Raw genomic sequence first — 15265 nt, forward strand, 5'->3', positions numbered from 1 at the left:
ATTTCATATGATACTCTATAATAGCATGATACTCAATCATCTCTTTCCTTGTCTAATTGTGTGCCACATCTGTAAAAATGTCTTGTTGGCATGCATTGTACTACCTATGATACTTTTATTGTGACCAACATAACATATTTTGTTGCCATCGCATAGCTCTTTCCAATACAATTTAGTCTGCAAGCCAATAAATACAACCATTTATGATACTTTTCACTATGAAGGTACTACCTCCGTCCGGCTTTATTACTCCCCTTGTATTTGGGTCAAACTTTGGCCTTTGATTTAACTACCAACAAATAAGTTACTGATAACCCACAAGTATAGGGGATCGCAACAGTTTTCGATAAGTAAGAGTGTCGAACCCAACGAGGAGCTAAAGGTAAAACAAATATTCCCTCAAGTTTTATCGACCACCGATACAACTCTACGCACGCTTGACGTTCGTTTTACCTAGAACAAGTATGAAACTAGAAGTACTTTGTAGGTGTTCTTGGATAGGTTTGCAAGATAATAAAGAGCAAGTAAATAAAAGCTAGGGGTTGTTTAGATAAAGACACAACTAAGTTAATTTTAGTAAAGAGCTTTTTGTTACGAGAAAGTTATTTGTCCCTAGGCAATCGATAACTAGACCGGTAATCATTATTGCAATTTTATATGAGGCAGAGGCATAAGCTAACATACTTTCTCTACTTGGATCATATGCACTTATGATTGGAACTCTGGCAAGCATCCGCAACTACTAAAGATCATTAAGGTAAAACCCAACCATAGCATTAAAGTATCAAGTCCTCTTTATCCCATACGCAACAACCCCCTTACACGGGTTTGTGTTTCAGTCACTCACGCAACCCACTATAAGCGAATCATAAACATATTGCAACACCCTACAGCGGGAATCCCTCACGCTTGCGCGACACGGAGAGCACCATAGGACAACACCAATGATAAAGCATGCAACTCAAACCAATCACGATCATCAAATAACCCATAGAACAAAACGGATCCACTCAAACATCATAGGATAGCCATACATCATTGGAAAATAATATATAGCGTTGAGCACCATGTTTAAGTAAAGATTACAGTGGGTAAGAGAGAGGTTACACCGCTGCATAGAGGGAGGAAGAGTTGGTGATGATGGCGGTGAAGTTGTTGGTGAAGATTGCGGTGATGATGATGGCCCCCGGTGGCACTCCGGCGCCACCGAAAGCGAGGGGGAGAGAGCCCCCTCCTTCTTCTTCTTCCTTGACCTCCTCCCTAGATCGGAGAAGGGTTTCCCCTCTGGTCCATGGCCTCCATGGCGTGGGAGGGGCGAGAGCCCCTCCGAGATTGGATATGTCTCTCTGTCTCTCTCTGTTTCTGCGTTCTCATATTCTACCCTTTCACCGTTTCTTATATTCCTGGAGATCCTTAACTCCGATTGGGCTGAAATTTTAACACGATTGTAACGTCCTCGATGCGGCTATATCTCCTACATGTCGAAGCACGACTTAGAGGCATAACCGCATTGAAAGCAATGTCGCAAGTAAGGTAATCTTCACAACAACACATGTAAATAGATAAAAAGGGAAAGGATACATAGTTGGCTTACACTCGCCACGTCACACAAATACATGAATAACATTACAATCATCCAATACACTCATGGTCCGACTACGGTACCAAAATAAAAGATCAACCCCACATGCGACACGGACCCCGATCGCCCCAACTGGGCACCACTACTGATCATCTGGGAAAGACACATAGTAACGGCGAGAGTCTTCATCGAACTCCCACTTGAGCTCAAGTGCATCGTCTGGAGCGGTATCATCGGTCCCTGCATCTGGTTTGGAAGTAATCTGCGAGTCACGGGGACTCAGCAATCTCGCACCCTCGCGATCAAGACTATTTAAGCTTATGGGTAAGGCAAGGTAATATGTGGAGCTGCAGCAAGCGACTAGTATAGATGGTAGCTAACCTATTCGCAAAAGAGAGCGAGAAGAGAAGGCAAAGCACGAACGAAGAACTATGATCAAGAAGTGATCCTAGAACAACCTACGTCAAGCATTACTCCAACACCGTGTTCACTTCCCGGACTCCGCCGAGAAGAGACCATCACGGTAACACACGCGGTTGATTCATTTTAATTAAGTTAAGTTTCATGTTATCTACAACCGGACATTAACAAATTCCCATCTGCCCATAACCGCGGGCATGACTTTCGAAAGTTCAAATCCCTGCAGGGGAGTCCCAACTTAGCCCATCACAAGCTCTCACGGTCAACGAAGGATATTCCTTCTCCCGAGACATTTCGATCAGACTCGGCATCCCGGTTTTACAAGACATCCTCGACAATGGTAAAACAAGTCCAGCAACACCGCCCGAATGTGCCGATAAATCCCGATAGGAGCTGCACATATCTCGTTCTCAGGGCACACTCAGATGAACACTACGTACAACTAAAACCAACCCTCAAGTTTCCCCGAGGTGGCGCGACAAGTGGCTCTATTTGGACCAACACTCAGAGGAGCACTGGCACGGGGGGGGGGGGTTAAATAAGATGACCCTTGGGCTCCGGAAACCCAAGGGAAAAGAGGCTAGGTGGCAAATGGTAAAACCAAGGTTGGGCATTGGTGGAGGAGTTTTATTCAAGGCGAACTGTCAAGGGGTCCCCATTATAACCCAACCGCGTAAGGAACGCAAAATCCGGGAACATAACACCGATATGACGGAAATTAGGGCGGCAAGAGTGGAACAAAACACTAGGAAAAAGGCCAAGCATTCCACCCTTTACCAAGTATATAGATGCATTAAGATAACAAGATAATATAGTGATATCCCAACAATAAACAATGTTCCAACAAGGAACGATCTCCAAACTTCACCTGCAACTAGCAACGCTATAAGAGGGCTGAGCAAAGCGGTAATATAGCCAATCAACGGTTTGCTAGGACATGGTGGGTTAGAGGTTTGACATGGCCATTTGGGAGGCATGATAAGCAAGTGGTAGGCATCGTAGCATAGGCATAGCAAAAGAGCGAGCATCTAGCAAGCAAAGATAGAAGTGATTTCGAGGGTATGATCATCTTGCCTGCAAAGTTGTCAGAGTTGACTTGATCCTCGTAAGCAAACTCAACGGGCTCCTCGTTCGTGAACTCGTCTCACGGCTCTACCCAAACAAGACAAACAAGCAAAAGGAACACAATCAACCACGTGCAATGCTCAAACAACATGATGCAAACATGGTATGCTACGCGGGATGCGGTATGTGATGCATATGCAAGATTTGACAAGGAATGATTGAACCTGGCCTCAACATGGAAATCCAAGAGTGCCACTGGAAAGGTGAGGTGATTTCGGTGGAAATCGATATAAAGATCACCGGAATCGGATGCACGGTTTGGAAATGGCAAGCAAAACAAATATGGCACCGGTCTGTGATAATCAGCAAGTAGCCATCGAAAAGCATCAAGATAATTATGCTACAGCACTCAAACTGTGACGCCCCGAGACCGATGCTCGAGAAGACTTCCATGTGTTCCGGGTTTCGCCGTGTGTTTCATTTGTGCCCGCCCTTTTATTTGTGCATTGCATCATGTCATCATGTCATCATGTCATAAGTCTTTTGCATCTCACTAAATAAATTGCATGGATTTTTGGTCCATTTAAACCGAGGGAATTCACATGGTGATTCTCTTTATAACATATCCTCCCGATATTAGGGAGCTATTATAAATATTTCCATTCTTGTGGAGTTACCGTGACGCACTTGCAATGTAACTCTCAAGTCTTTTTTGCTTCGAGTTGCTCATCAAACCTTGCCATATTTTCTCTCATCATTTTCCGGAGCTCCACCAAAAATCCGAACATTTTTGGACCTTCCTAACCCTCACTTCCTATTTGAATCATTTGAATTCAAATCAAATGAGTGTGAATTTTAAACTTTGAAAAAATGGCCACTCCATTTTTCTTGGATCATACACATTTTTGCGAGTCCGGGAATATTATCCCCATGCCCAGATTCCACCCTTTCCTCCTCTTTCTTTTCTTTCTCTATTCTATTTTGTTTTTAAATGGAAAAGGAGAGTTTAAGAGATGAGAGAGGGAGTGGAGAGCCCAGCGTCCCTGCCAGCTCTACCAGGCCGGACAACCAGCGCCCTCCACCGCTTCGGCCCATTTTCCTAAGGCCCAGTCTCCTTTCCTAACCCTAGCCTTCCTGAGCCCGTTCCCTCGATGCCCATCCCTCTCCCTCTCGATCTCTCCCAGCGCTGCCAGGGAGACCGCTGCCCGACTCCTCTCCCGATCCCATCTCCTCCTCGCTTCCCTTTCGCAGCCACCCTTCTCCCACGATCCCCTCCCTCTCCTCTCGATCTCGCACCTGCACCCGATGCCCTCGCGCACCCTGTCCATCCTCCTGCGCCCTTGTGCTCGCGAGCAGGGAACCCCGAGGATGCGAGCTGCCCTCCTCTACCAACCTGCGCTGCCCCCTGAAAGTGCAACTATCCCTAGGTGGTTTTGGTAATTCATAACAACATATAGCTCATTGAGCTAATGCTATTCCAAGATGATTATTTCAGGAAAGCTCAATGATTGGCATGGCATGGATGTGAAAGTGGAACCCTCAAAATGCTAAGGACAAAGGATTGGCTCAAGCTCAAAATCTCAAGACTCTTCATTTTATATTTTAGAGATCCAAGATCACATTGAGTCTTTAGGAAAAGCCAATACTATTAAGGAGGGATGAGGTGTTGCTTAATGAGCCTCTTGCTTCATGTGCTTAGTGATATGCTCCAAAACCCTCAACTACTTTCCCATATCCACATATGACCTAAACCCTAAGCCAAACTCGGTCCTACCGATTCTTCCTATCCGGCGCCACCGAGTTTCACTTGTCATTAGCCACTGCCAAACCCTAGCATTTCGGTTCTACCGATAAGGATCTCGGTCTCACCGAGATGGGGTTGCAAACTCTCTGTTTCCCTTTCATAACTTTTCGGTCTCACCGAAAGAGCGAATCGGTCCCACCGAGATTGCAATGTAAACTCAGTGTTTCCCCTTTGTAACTTTTTGGTCTTACAGAGTTCCACTCGGTCTCACCGAAAGAGCAAATCGGTCCCACCGAGTTTGCCTGACCAACTCTCTGGTTAGCTAATTACCAAATTCGGTCTCACCGAGTTTGTGTAATCGGTCTCACCGAGATTACGTTATGCCCAAACCCTAACCATATCGGTCCTACCGAGTTGCATGTCAGTCCCACCGAAAATCACTAACGGTCACTAGGTTTACATTTTCGGTCCGACCGAGTTTATTGATTCGGTCCCACCGAGATTGGAAAACTATGTAACGGTTGGATTTTGTGTGGAGGCTATATATACCCCTCCACCTCTTTCTCATTCGAAGAGAGAGCCATCAGAACACACACATCATTCCAACTCATATGTTCTGAGAGAGAACCACCTACTCATGTGTTGAGACCAAGACACTCCATTCCTACTATATGAATCTTGATCTCTAGCCTTCCCAAGTTGCTTTCCACTCAAATCTTCTTTCCACCAAATCCAAATCCTATGAGAGAGAGTTGAGTGTTGGGGAGACTATCATTTGAAGCACAAGAGCAAGGAGTTCATTACCTACACACCATTTGTTACTTCTTGGAGAGTGGTGTCTCCTAGATTGGCTAGGTGTCACTTGGGAGCCTCCGACAAGATTGTGGAATTGAACCAAGGAGTTTGTAAGGGCAAGGAGATCGCCTACTTCGAGAAGATCTACCGCTAGTGAGGCAAGTCCTGTGTGGGCGTTGGCCATGGTGGGATAGACAAGGTTGCTTCTTCGTGGACCCTTTGTGGGTGGTTGCTTCTTCGTGGACCCTTCGTGGGTGGAGCCCTGTGTGGACTCGCGCAACCGTTGCCCTTGGGTGGAGCCCTGTGTGGACTCGCGCAACCGTTACCCTTCGTGGGTTGAAGTCTCCATCAACGTGGATGTAGGATAGCACCACCTATCCGAACCACGGGAAAAACATCTGTGTCTCCAATAGCGTTTGAATTCTCCAAACCCTTCCCTTTACATTCTTGCAAGTTTCATGCTTTACTTTCCGCTGCCAATATACTCTTTGCATGCTTGCTTGAATTATGTGATGATTGCTTGACCTGTCCCAAAATAGCTAAAATCTGCCAAGAACTAAAATTGGGAAAAGGTTAAGTTTTTATTTGGTTAAGTAGTCTAATCACCCCCTCTAGACATACTTCCGATCCTACAAGTGGTATAAGAGCTTTGGTCTCCATTTGCTTGATCTCCATAGCTTTTGGTGGTCATAGCCTTGGTTTCACAACCTAGGAGAGTATGGCGTCTAGCGAGGGAAATTATCACCGTAGAGGTCCTTACTTTGATGGTACTAATTTTGCTAGTTGGAAGCATAAAATGAAAATGCATATTCTTGGACATAACCCCGCCGTTTGGGCTATTGTGTGTGTTGGTTTGCAAGGTGACTTCTTTGATGGGAGAGAACCAAACCGTGAAGCTACCGCGGATGAGTTGAAGATGTTGCAATACAATGCTCAAGCTTGTGATATTCTCTTCAACGGATTGTGCCCCGAAGAATTCAACAAAATCAGCCGCCTTGAGAATGCAAAGGAAATTTGGGACACTTTGATTGATATGCACGAAGGTACCGACTCCGTCAAGGAATCCAAGTTGGATGTGCTTCAAAGCCAACTTGACAAGTTCAAGATGAAGGATGGTGAAGGTGTCGATGAAATGTACTCTAGGCTTGCTCTCATCACAAATGAGATTGCCGGCTTAGGAAGTGAAGAGATGACCGATAAATTCATCATCAAGAAGATTCTAAGAGCCTTGGATGGAAAATATGATACCGTGTGCACATTGATCCAAATGATGCCCAATTACAAAGATCTCAAGCCAACGGAGGTGATTGGAAAAATTGTTGCTCATGAGATGTCACTTAAGGATAAAGAGGAACTTCACAACAAATCAAGTGGTGCCTATAAAGCCTCATGTGAAGCCCCTACATCATCAAGTGAGAAACAAGACTTCAATGAAGAATTGAGCTTAATGGTGAAGAACTTCAACAAGTTCTACAAGAGTAGAAGCAAAGATAGAAGCTCCAAGTCAGGGTCCTACAATGACAAAAGATCTTCTAGTCGAGAGCGAAACTGTTACAATTGTGGAAGACTCGGACACTATTCCAATGAGTGTACGGCTCCCTACAAGAGAAGAGAAGATTCTCCAAAAAGAAGAAGCAAAGGATCACCACCAAGAGAGAGAAGGAGTAGAGATGATCGTTATGAACGAAGATACTCACGGAGAAGCAAGGATTCGAAAAGGAAGGAAAAATCATCAAGGAGCTACACAAAACGAAGACATCAAGCTCATGTTGGTGAATGGGTATCCGGCTCCGACTCCGACAGCCACTCCGAGAGAAGTTATCACTCCAACTCCGAAGATACTCAAGATGAAGGTGTTGCCGGTCTAGCACTTGTGTCAACCAACTCCTACGACATATTTGATTCACCAAATGAAGGAATTGGAAGATGCCTCATGGCCAAAGGTCCTAAGGTAACACACCCCGAGTATGTTGATTTCAATAGTGATGAAGATGACTTGTTAGGTGATGATTTGCTTGGTGACAACTCTAGTGATGAATACTATGATGAAATTTCAATTAAACATGCTAATCAAGATAAAACGAATGACAATGATAAGGAGAAGATTGAGGCTCTAACTAAAGAACTAAAAACTCTTAAGTTAGCTCATGACACTATCTTCGAAGATCATCGAGAACTTTTAAGAGCTCATGAGAAATTACGCTTTGAAAAGCTCAATCTTGAGCAAGAGCATGAGTTCTTAAAGGCAATCAATGATGATCTCCGCAAGAAAAGTTCTTCTTACATTGCCAAGCATTTACTCTTATCTACTTACATGCCTCAAGTCAAGTCTAACAAGAAAGATTCTTCCTCTAGTAGTAACAATGATCATGCTAAATCCAATATTGTTGCTTCTAGTAGCTCTCTTGATTCCACTAATGATTCTCTTAGCCAAGTTACACTTGAGCTAGAAAATAGTTTATTGAAGGGAATTATAGAGAAAGGAGTGTACAAAAGCCTTGCCGGGAGTAAGCAATTCGAGGAAATTGTGCGCAAGCAAGGAATGCACCGGAAGAATCAAGGTGTTGGTTTTGAACGAAAGTTCAATGCCAATGGAGTTGAGTGGGAAGAAGATCAATACCCCAAGACAAAGTTTGTCCCTCAACAAGAGAAGTATACTTCTTTCAAGGGGACACAAGCTCAAGATGATCTTCCACCACAGGACTATGAGCAAAAAGGCAAGGACAAGCTTCAAGAGGAAATTGATGCATTTGAAGAAGCTCCTAAGACCTTAGTCAAGTGGATTCCCAAGACTACTTCAAGTTCCAATTCATCAAGTACGACTACAACTCCAAGGATTCCCATCAAGATGATGTGGATCCAAAAGAAGAATAACTAGAGAGTTCTTGAGGGTGACTCCGCCAATATACTTCACTCTTATCATTTTGGCAAGAACAAGTGCAATCAACTTCCACATCTTGCACTAGTTCAAGGAGTCACAAAACCTCTTGTTGGTAAGACAAGGGACAAGGTATTGAAAGTGCAATTCACTCAAATGGATAGCTCCAAGAGATCTACATCAACATTGAGCATCCACATCTTCAATATCTACATGAAGTCATCATCGACAAAACCCAAGGTTAGTTCATCCCTCTTAGGGGGGATATCACATCTAGGGGGAGCTTTACTCTAAGACTTGAGCTAAAGCAACTCTAAAGATGTGAACACAACAATGCTTTATGTAAAAGTGGTAACCCCACTTGAGCTTAAACGATGAGTATGACCTATGATCAAGTGATCTCACTTGACTCCTAAGTCAATATACTCATATATAGATGACCTAGTCATCGCAAATTGCTTGATAGATGCTAGAATTGGTTGTGCATGCCTTGTCACATATTTCATTTGCCATCTTATTGTGTGAGCACGCTGATTGCATATTTTACTCATTCGAGGACATCCACTTGTTGTTTTGATTGTTCGGTTTTATCTTCTTTTGCCAAGTGGATGGACAAGAATGCCTAAGAACCTCCTCTAGCTATCTATGCTTTTCTCGTCTCAAACTCTATTCATGCTGCATCACAAAATTTGATCAAGTCAGATTCGAACCACTCTGTGTGAGGAGCGCTCGGAGTCCCCGATTCGTCATAGACTTAAACTTCCAAAACCTCTTTATGATTCTCGGTCTGACCGATACTCTACTTTCGGTCCTACCGAGATCATTAAGTTGATCTAGGTTTTCGATCTCGGTGCAACCGATTTGAACCTTTTGGTCACACCGAGTTTCAGTAACTGCACGCAGTTATGAATCTCGGTGCCACCGAGTCGTTCCACTCGGTCACACCGACAGGGTCGGGCTATATATAGTCACGGGCAAAATTTGGAAATTTCTCCGAACCCCTTCGCCCGCGCGATAGCCTGCTCTGCCCTCGTGGTCTCCGGATCGTCTTCTCGCCGCCAGCAGCCTCCAGTCACTGGTCTCCGTCGCCGTCAATGGGAATTCTGCCCCACCGTTGCCGCCGTAGCAAGTCCCCGCCGAACTAGGGTATGGACTTGATCTTTGTGCTATTCCTCAATCTGATTCCTAGCACATTGTGATCATATTGTTTCTAGCCACATTTGATAAACTTCTATCCAGTCAAAATGCTCATAGATTAGGTTTGATTCGAAAATTCTAGGTTTAGGTTTGCGCCGAAACTATCTCGGACCCACCGAGTTGAAAAACTCGGTCCCATCGATTTGGCTTATGCCATTGCACAAGTGAGACTCGGTCTGACCGAGAATTACTTATTGGTGTGACCGATTTTTGAACTCAGTGAAACCCTAGCAGTCTCGGTGCCACCGAACTGTGACTCGGTCCTACCGAGTTCACTAGTTTAGGTTCCAAAACTGCTTCGGTATCACCGAGTTTGAAAATCGGTAGATCCGAGATGATTTCAGTGGGAAACTAAAACTAAGTTTTTGGATCATTCTTTTTGCAAAAATCTCTGCATTTTGTGATGCTCATCCATTCTATCTCATCTATAATCTATTCACAGGGTCAGCAGTCAGTTCGCAGCATGTCAGACCAGAGTGATAGCCAAAACATGTCAGAGCAGCAAGTAGTGATGAGTGAGGGCACTAGTCCCTCCAGTTCATCTGATGAAGGCAGCAGGAGCACTCCTAGTAACTTGCCAAAGGCTACCACGAGACAAAGGAAGAAGAGGACTTCAGATTCCGAAGATGAGGACTATGTGGAAGAGGAAGAGGCCACTTCCAAGAGAATTGAGCCAGCTCAAGGCACTAAGCCAGGCCTGAAAATCAAAAGGCCAGCAGGCAGGCAGCCCATGTCAAAGGCAAGAGCCTCAACTGAGAAGCCCACTCCCCAAGAGCCAGTTGCAGCTGAGGGCAAGAAAAGAAAGGAAAGGGTGAAGAAGACTGTGGCTAGGGTGCTTGGCAAAGCTTCCATCATGGAAGAGGAAGAAGAAGAAGAAGAGGCAGCTGCACCAGCGCCCAAGGCACCCAAGCTTATGGGAGATGCCATAAAATCAGGGGGAGCTGCTTCCAAGGCCAAGTCAGCTCCAAAGCCAAAGCCCAAGAGGAATACACGGAGCATCCCTGCAGCTGAAAAGAACAAGGCCCCAGTGCCTGAGACTGTTGCTGAAGAAGAAGAAAATGTCCTAAGAAAGCTAAAGCCCAAGATCCCAGACCACAACGATGCTCATCCTGTGGCTGAGGACATGAAGCTCAGGAGAGATTCAGGGCTAAGGAAATGGAGAGAAGCAGACCCGTATGCTTCAAGGAGAAGGACAACAGTGGACTACAGATTTCACACCAAGGAGCAGCAAGACTTTTATGAGACAGTGCTGCTAGATAAGAAGCCCATTGTCTGTGATATGCGTTGGGTTGATTGGACATACATCAAGAACAATGAGGAGCACTATCCTGGAGTGCAAGACAGCTTCATAGCTTGTAGCTGACTTTGTTGGGCAGAAGCTCACAAAGTGGAACGAGGAACTCATCATGCAGTTCTACTCCACGGCTCACTTTTATCCAGATGGGAGGATCACATGGATGTCTGAGGGTACAAGGTACCAATCTACAGTGGCTGAGTGGGCACAGATCATTAATGCCCCAGAGGAGCAAGATGAAGACTTGGATATCTATGCCAAGAAGAAGATGGACCATAACTCCATGTCCAATATGTACAAGGAAATTCCCAATGAAGCTCTTGACACCTTCAAGTTTGGCTCTGTGCATTACCTTCTGTCAGGACTGCCTACGATCAATTGGATACTAAGGCACACCTTACTGCCCAAGTCTGGAGATCACAAGGCCATGCTATCAACTTGCTACATGTGTTTGATGTGCCTCAGAAGTTCAAGGTGATGAGCCTCATAGTGGAAACGATCAAGAGGACTGCAGCAGATCAGAAGAGGAGTTGCGGATATGCCCCTCAGATTCAGGAGCTCATCAACTCCAAGATGGGCACGGGCATATATCTATTGGACAAGGAACATTTGCCCATCCATCCAGATTTTGAGAACAATGAAGTTGTGATGACAGAGAATGAGCCATCATCTGCACAAGCTTATGCAAAGAAGGAGAAGGCGAGGAAGGAGAAAGCTGCCAAGATGCCTACTCAAGAGGAGGCATCTGAATACTTCTTAAAGACCAAACAAGAGCAGCTTGGTTACTTGATTGCATCCACACTGAGGATTGAGCAAAGTCTGGCCACCCTCACTCAGAATCAGCAGAGCCTAGAGAGAATCATGGAACAGAAGTTCTATGACTTGGATGTCAAGGTAACGGAAGTTCAGTCTGCAGTGGAGCAGCTCTAGGAGGATATGCAGGAGAGGAGAGGCAGGACTACTACTCATGCCTTTTCCAGAGTGCCAAGAGGCCCGAGGTCATCTGCTGTGCCAGTTGCTGACACAAGAGCCACCACTTCAGCACCAGCTACAGCCTCAGCTCCAGCATCTACTTCAGCTCCAACTCCAGCGACTACTTCAGCATCTACCGAAGCCTTCGTCCTTGGAGTGATCCGGACTCCACCACCACCTGAAGATCAAGCCTGCGCGTCGATCTAGTGCTATGCATTTTCTAGGAACTTTTTGGCAACTTGTTGCCAAAGGGGGAGAAGATGTATAGATCATAGGCTTCGAGAGAGAGTGTGTTGCTTTTCTCTCTTGCTTTATTTGGTGGTTTTTCGAACACTTGTTTGCTTTTGTGTGCTTTTGAGATACTACGTCATTATTTGTGAGACATTGATGATCATGTGTTGATCATAAGCTACACTTAATGCTTGCTTAATACTGTTATCCTATCTATCTTGTGTGATCATTCATTATTCTTGGTGATGAGTGCATGTATTTCATTCTTATCATTTTAAGCGCTCCACCAAGATGTATGTGACATGGAAGAGTAACCCATGACTCTAACTCTTTGTGCATTTGCAGTCCAAAGCAAATTTTAAATATGCACAAATTTAGGGGGAGCTCTTACTTATAACATACTTCTCAAAGCGACGATATATTTCATGATTATTATCTTTTGTCGAAGCTTTGATCTATATGTTGTCATCAATTACCAAAAAGGGGGAGATTGAAAGTGCAACTATCCCTAGGTGGTTTTGGTAATTCATAACAACATATAGCTCATTGAGATAATGCTATTCCAAGATGATTATTTCAGGAAAGCTCAATGATTGGCATGGCATGGATGTGAAAGTGGAACCCTCAAAATGCTAAGGACAAAGGATTGGCTCAAGCTCAAAAGCTCAAGACTCTTCATTTTATATTTTAGTGATCTAAGATCACATTGAGTCTTTAGGAAAAGCCAATACTATTAAGGAGGGATGAGGTGTTGCTTAATGAGCCTCTTGCTTCATGTGCTTAGTGATATGCTCCAAAACCCTCAACTACTTTCCCATATCCACATATGACCTAAACCCTAAGCCAAACTCGGTCCTACCGATTCTTCCTATCTGGCGCCACCGAGTTTCACTTGTCATTAGCCACTGCCAAACCCTAGCATTTCGGTTCTACCGATAAGGATCTCGGTCTCACCGAGATGGGGTTGCAAACTCTCTGTTTCCCTTTCGTAACTTTTCGGTCTCACCGAAAGAGCGAATCGGTCCCACCGAGATTGCAATGTAAACTCAGTGTTTCCCCTTTGTAACTTTTCGGTCTTACCGAGTTCCACTCGGTCTCACCGAAAGAGCAAATCGGTCCCACCGAGTTTGCCTGGCCAACTCTCTGGTTAGCTAATTACCAAATTCGGTCTCACTGAGTTTGTGTAATCAGTCTCACCGAGATTACGTTATGCCCAAACCCTAACCATATCGGTCCTACCGAGTTGCATGTCAGTCCCACCGAAAATCACTAACGGTCACTAGGTTTACATTTTCGGTCAAGACCGGGACCGCCCGGAGACCACGAATCCGTGAGGTTCCACAACCGTCGCCGTGGATCCGACAAGTTCGCGAGTACCACTACCTCCCACGACGACCTTGTACAACTACCGTCGCAAGAACCGAGACCGGCAAGTCCGAAGACCCAAGTACCATGACGCCAAGTACCCCTTCGGATCGCCAAGGTGGATCGCGAACGTTGACGAGGTTCCGATAAGACCGTCGACGTGTACGACCTACTCCGTGAATGTGTACCACTACCGTCGCTCGAACGTTTACAGAACATGTACCCTCGACCCTCGAAGACCCGTGGACGGAAAGTTCCTTGTTGACCCCGAACACCTACGAAGTGTGAACATCTACGAAGTGAGAATGACTACTTCCACTACCATCGTCGCGAGAACGCCTACTTCCCTCTACAAATGAGAGCCGTCCCCTTTGCACGCTCCGAAGGTATAACCCCGAGACGACGTCCGTGAACGAATTCTTGCGATGTTTGAGATGCACCTGTTGTCTGCACCGTGTCCGAGTTGTCACTTGTTCGGTCCTCCTCGTTTTCCGCTAACCCGTGGGAATCCGGTAACCGGGAGCACCCCACCGTTTATCGCATGACCCGCATCCGCACACTTCTCCTTTGCATCGGTATCTCAATCGAGTTACCGGGAACCGGAACGTTGCCGTGGCACCGTTTCGTTATCGTTGCTGTGGCACCCCTTTTGTTTCCGCCACAATGACAAATGCTTCTTAATGCTCTTGTCAAATTTTAATAAAATTGCATAAACTTGAACATGCCATCCGCATCATGTTAACAACTTTATGTTTAAAATTGTTGTTGCACCAAATTGATAAATGCATGTGGGGATTTACCGGATTTTTTGTTGGTTATATCTGTCCGCATTTAAATTGTTAGATGGTATAGTTTTGTTATGCTTCACCTCTTGCCATATTAACCAACATTTAATATTGTTGGGTACCTAACCGGGAGAGAACTAAATAATTAATGTGGTGTTCCGTCAATATGCAACTCGTTGCATATTGAGCTCCACTTAATTTGTAGAATTTTCTTGTGCATTTTGCCATGCCATGCTTCATTAAACCGGACATGCATCATACTTGATTGTGCATCATGCCATGCTTATGTGGTGGTTGTTTACTATGTTGTTTGCTTCTTTCCGGTGTTGTTTCTTCGGGTTAGTTCCGATAATGTCGCGTTTGTGAGGATCCGTTCGACTACGTCCATTTGTTCTTCTTCATGGACTCGTTCTTCTTCCTTGCAGGATCTCAGGCAAGATGATCATACCCTCAAAATCACTTCTATCTTTGCTTTCCAGTTGCTCGCTCTTTTGCTATGCCTATGTTGCGATACCTACCACTTGCTTTTCATGCCTCCCATATTGCTAAGCCAAGCCTCTAACCAACCTTGTCCTAGAATAACCATTGTTTGGCTATGTTACCGCTTTGCTCAGCCCCTCTTATAGCGTTGTTAGTTGCAGGTGAAGATTGGAGCTTGTTTCGTGTTGGAACATGGATATATTTTGTTGGGATATCACAATATCTCTTATTTAATTAATGCATCTATATACTTGGTAAAGGGTGGAAGGCTCGCCTTATGCCTGGTGTTTTGTTCCACTCTTGCCGCCCTAGTTTCCGTCATGTCGGTGTTATGTTCCCGGATTTTTGTGTTCCTTATGCGGTTGGGATATAATGGGAACCCCTTGACAGTTCGCTTTGAATAAAACTCCTCCAGCAAGGCCCAACCTTGGTTTTACCGTTTGCCACCTAGCCTTTT

The sequence above is a fragment of the Triticum urartu genome, chromosome 1A (assembly GCF_056163025.1).
Source record: "Triticum urartu cultivar PI428250 chromosome 1A, HENAU_Tu73, whole genome shotgun sequence".
Lineage (NCBI taxonomy): Eukaryota > Viridiplantae > Streptophyta > Magnoliopsida > Poales > Poaceae > Triticum > Triticum urartu.